This window comes from Oryzias melastigma, unplaced genomic scaffold (genome assembly GCF_002922805.2).
Source record: "Oryzias melastigma strain HK-1 unplaced genomic scaffold, ASM292280v2 sc01537, whole genome shotgun sequence".
In the NCBI taxonomy this organism is placed as follows: Eukaryota; Metazoa; Chordata; class Actinopteri; order Beloniformes; family Adrianichthyidae; genus Oryzias; species Oryzias melastigma.
The window spans coordinates 4,930-9,729 of NW_023418119.1; the positions used below are offsets into that span (position 1 = coordinate 4,930).

At 44.3% G+C, this 4,800-nt stretch overlaps 5 non-coding genes across 5 annotated transcripts; 3 read left to right on the plus strand and 2 right to left on the minus strand.

Moving 5' to 3' along the window:
- Window positions 1-1,299: 1,299 nt before the first annotated feature.
- trnad-guc lies at window positions 1,300-1,371 on the minus strand. Its single transcript has one exon. It is a non-coding gene; the product is annotated as a tRNA-Asp (tRNA).
- Window positions 1,372-1,583: 212 nt separating this feature from the next.
- Window positions 1,584-1,657, plus strand: trnan-guu. Its single transcript has one exon. It is a non-coding gene; the product is annotated as a tRNA-Asn (tRNA).
- Window positions 1,658-2,152: 495 nt separating this feature from the next.
- trnal-uag lies at window positions 2,153-2,235 on the plus strand. The gene has a single exon. It is a non-coding gene; the product is annotated as a tRNA-Leu (tRNA).
- A 1,263-nt stretch (window positions 2,236-3,498) lies between these two features.
- Window positions 3,499-3,570, minus strand: trnad-guc. Its single transcript has one exon. It is a non-coding gene; the product is annotated as a tRNA-Asp (tRNA).
- A 212-nt stretch (window positions 3,571-3,782) lies between these two features.
- trnan-guu lies at window positions 3,783-3,856 on the plus strand. The gene has a single exon. It is a non-coding gene; the product is annotated as a tRNA-Asn (tRNA).
- Window positions 3,857-4,800: the final 944 nt, after the last annotated feature.

Here is a 4,800-nt window from a genome sequence, read left to right on the forward strand (position 1 = left end):
GAGGCGTGGGTTCAAATCCCACTTCTGACAGAGATCCAGCGGCACTCTCTATGCAACCCTTTCTTTGGGTTGTGAACACTGTGAAGTATGCCATAACTTCCAATTAAATGCTTGTTACTTCCAGACAAGGCCGCTCACATTTGCATGTCTTTTCGCTTAGGAGTGTTTTGTCAGATGTGCTGACATCTAGGAAAGACTCGTCAACAAAGCTTTCTTTTCTACAGCAGCGCACAGAAGTTGTCAGGATGGCCGAGCAGTCCAAGGCGCAGCGTTTTGGTCGCAGTCTCGTAATGAGGCGTGGGTTCAAATCCCTCTTCTGACAGTCTATGTTAGTACTATTTGTTCTTTATTTTCCTAGGGCTATCCTCAACTGTGAACAGTGCATGTTTTTAAGTAGGCTGTGACATTACCTTCAAACTTAACTTACTGCATGGCTTTCAGACTAAACTCTCCACTTTTGGATTTCTTCTGCCTAAGAGACATGTGCTGACATCTAGGAGAGAATCATCAACCCTTTCTGATTCTCTTTAAAGAAAAAAATCTCAACAGTAACAAATAGGTTGGTCATTTGGAAAGGCAGTCAAGGTTTCCCTTTTGCAGTAGGCTGCAGAATCTATGTTGTTGAAGTCTTTTTTCTTGCGCACATCGTTTGTACAGAAGTTGCTGCTTTAAGCCTACAAATGACAGGGGTAAGAGATGATTCCACACCACTGACACTTGATCTCAATAACAAATCACAAGGTCCCTGTGAGACAAATAACGAGTTGTCTTTGTTCTTAGCCAAGGCAGGAAGGATTAAGGGCTGCCTGGTTGATATTGGATGCTAACAAGTGAGATGTCAAGTGGTTGCATTTGAACCAATCAGTCTGATGACTTGGCCATTATGCACACGGGGCATCTTGTTCCACTTACCAAACCGTTCCTGAAACGCCATCCAAAAAGCAGTGTGTCAAACCCTTCTTTGAAAGCTGAACCCGAAAAGAAGCAAAAATGTGGGTGGGGCCTTTTAAGAAAGAAGCGCTCGTGCTTTTAGATCAGCGCAATTGTTGGAAAACAGACAGTCCGTTTGGAATGAATAAATCCATTGTTCATCAATCTAAGCATGACAAAGATTTTTGTGAAGGCAGCACTTGGCAACGTCTGCATTTGGTAGATTGTTTCATAAAGAGAGAGAGATTGGAAAGTGGCGCCACGCAAATGTAAATTTCTCAAATAGTGGTGCAGGGCTTTATATTTTACTGTGACGCAAGGGTTTAAGCAATGCTTCTTCAGTGGTATAAAATCTCCAATGAGACTGTACTCCCCGTCGGGGAATCGAACCCCGGTCTTCCGCGTGACAGGCGGAGATACTGTCCACTATACTAACGAGGACCTGGCACAGCTTTCCAAACACGTAGAACATGGATCTCAGATGTGGAAGGATGTAGACTTTGCTTCCTCCCAAAAGTCAAGGATCCAGAAAAACTCATTGAAATGCAACCTCTCTCAAAGGTACTTTTTAGTTAAATACAGCCATAAAGCCATGTCAATTTTTCCAAAAGGCATTTCTATTCTGAATCAGAAAAGGGACTGCTCCTCTCGTCGTCTCTGTGGCGTAATTGGCTAGCGCGTTCGGCTGTTAACTGAAAGGTTGGTGGTTCGAGCCCACCCAGAGGCGTATCTTACCCCCGATTGAGAACAGATGCTCGTTCTTCTCCTACCCGCCCACAAATGCTCCAGCGTGTCAAATGTTGATTGATTTATCTGATCCTTCTTCTTTGATCATTTCACACTAAAATCCAAATCTTTTTCACCTCATAAAAATTGAAGAGTAGAAAGAAAGTGTGAGACAAATGGCCAAAGTGCACAAAGGTGGTCCTTGTTCCTGCTACAAACAGGTTGTCGATTTGCATGGGCCGTCAAGGTTTCCGTCTTGCCGTGGGCTCCAAAATATCCTGCCACTGTCACCAGACACACTTCCTCTACATTGCAGCCACCTCGTTTCTTGGTAACTCCACGAGAAAAACACGTCAGTAGCCTCCCTTGTTGTGAATGAAGTGACAAATGAAAGGGCCATTTTCATCATTCATACTTTGCCTTCTAAACAAGCAGTTGTTAAGCACGCAGGTGATTTTTTTTGTCCTTGCAGTTTCTGAAGAGCCATGCAGTAGTTGTCAGGATGGCCGAGCGGTCCAAGGCGCTGCGTTTAGGTCGCAGTCTCGTAAAGAGGCGTGGGTTCAAATCCTACTTCTGACAGAGATCAAGCGGTGCTCTCTATGCCACCTTTTCTTAGGTTTGTCCTCAACTGTGAACATTGTGAGGTATGCCTTGTTGTGTTACTTTCAGACAAGGCTGCTCATTATTGCATGTCTTTTTGCTTAGGCGTGTCTTGTCAGAGGTGGTGACATCTAGGAAAGACTCGTCAACAAAGCTTTCTTTTCTACAGCAGCGCACAGAAGTTGTCAGGATGGCCGAGCAGTCCAAGGCGCTGCGTTTTGGTCGCAGTCTTGTAATGAGGCGGGGATTCAAATCCCACTTCTGACAGTCTATGTTAGTACTATATGTTCTTTATTTTCCTAGGGCTATCCTCAACTGTGAACAGTGCATGTTTTTAAGTAGGCTGTGACATTACCTTCAAACTTAACTTACTGCATGGCTTTTAGACTAAACTCTCCACTTTTGGATTTCTTCTGCCTAAGAGACATGTGCTGACATCTAGGAGAGAATCATCAACCCTTTCTGATTCTCTTTAAGGAAAAAATCTCAACAGTAACAAATAGGTTGGTCAATTGGAAAGGCGGTCAAGGTTTCCCTGTTGCAGTAGGCTGCAGAATCTATGTTGTTGAAGTCTTTTTTCTTGCGCATATCGTTTGTACACAAGTTGCCGCTTTAATCCTACAAATGAAACGGTAAGAGGGGATTCCATGCCACTGACAATTGATCTTAATAACAAATCACAAGGTCCCTGTGAGACAAATAACGAATTGTCTTTGTTCTTAGCCAAGGCAGGAAGGATTAAGGGCTGCCTGGTTGATATTGGATGCTAACAAGTGAGATGTCAAGTGGTTGCATTTGAACCAATCAGTCTGATGACTTGGCCATTATGCACACGGGACATCTTGTTCCACTTACCAAACCGTTCCTGAAACGCCATCCAAAAAGCAGTGTGTCAAACCCTTCTTTGAAAGCTGAACCCGAAAAGAAGCAAAAATGTGGGTGGGGCCTTTTAAGAAAGAAGCGCTCGTGCTTTTAGATCAGCACAAACGTTGGAAAACAGACAGTCCATTTGGAATCAATGAATCCATTGTTCATCAATCTAAGCATGACAAAGATTTTTGTGAAGGCAGCACTTGGCAACGTCTGCATTTGGTAGATTGTTTCATAAAGAGAGAGAGATTGGAAAGTGGCGCCACGCAAATGTAAATTTCTCAAATAGTGGTGCAGGGCTTTATATTTTACTGTGACGCAGGGGTTTAAGCACTGCTTCTTCAGTGGTATAAAGTCCACATAGAGACTGTACTCCCCGTCGGGGAATCGAACCCCGGTCTTCCGCGTGACAGGCGGAGATACTGTCCACTATACTAACGAGGACCTGGCACAGCTTTCCAAACACGTAGAACATGGATCTCAGATGTGGAAGGATGTAGACTTTGCTTCCTCCCAAAAGTCAAGGATCCAGAAAAACTCATTGAAATGCAACCTCTCTCAAAGGTACTTTTTAGTTAAATACAGCCATAAAGCCATGTCAATTTTTCCAAAAGGCATTTCTATTCTGAATCAGAAAAGGGACTGCTCCTCTCGTCGTCTCTGTGGCGTAATTGGCTAGCGCGTTCGGCTGTTAACTGAAAGGTTGGTGGTTCGAGCCCACCCAGAGGCGTATCTTACCCCCGATTGAGAACAGATGCTCGTTCTTCTCCTACCCGCCCACAAATGCTCCAGCGTGTCAAATGTTGATTGATTTATCTGATCCTTCTTCTTTGATCATTTCACACTAAAATCCAAATCTTTTTCACCTCATAAAAATTGAAGAGTAGAAAGAAAGTGTGAGACAAATGGCCAAAGTGCACAAAGGTGGTCCTTGTTCCTGCTACAAACAGGTTGTCGATTTGCATGGGCCGTCAAGGTTTCCGTCTTGCCGTGGGCTCCAAAATATCCTGCCACTGTCACCAGACACACTTCCTCTACATTGCAGCCACCTCGTTTCTTGGTAACTCCACGAGAAAAACACGTCAGTAGCCTCCCTTGTTGTGAATGAAGTGACAAATGAAAGGGCCATTTTCATCATTCATACTTTGCCTTCTAAACAAGCAGTTGTTAAGCACGCAGGTGATTTTTTTTGTCCTTGCAGTTTCTGAAGAGCCCTGCAGTAGTTGTCAGGATGGCCGAGCGGTCCAAGGTGCTCCGTTTAGGTCGCAGTCTCGCAAAGGAAGCGTGGGTTCAAATCCCACTGCTGACAGAGGTCCAGCAGTACTCTCTATGCCACCTTTTCTTAGGGTTTTCCTCAACTGTGAACACTGTGAGGTATGCCTTAACTTCCAATTTAATGCTTGTTGTGTTACTTTCAGGCAAGGCTGCTCACTATTGCATGTCTTTTTGCTTAGGAGTGTCTTGTCAGAGGTGCGGACATCTAGGAAAGACTCGTCAACAAAACTTTCTTTTCTACAGCAGAGCGCAGAAGATGTCAGGATGGCCGAGCTGCGTTCAGGTCGCAGTCTCGTAATGATGCGTGGGTTCAATCCCACTTCTGACAGTTCACGTTAGTACTATTTCTTCTTTATTTTCCTAGGGCTATCCTCAACTGTGAACAGGGCATGTTTTTAA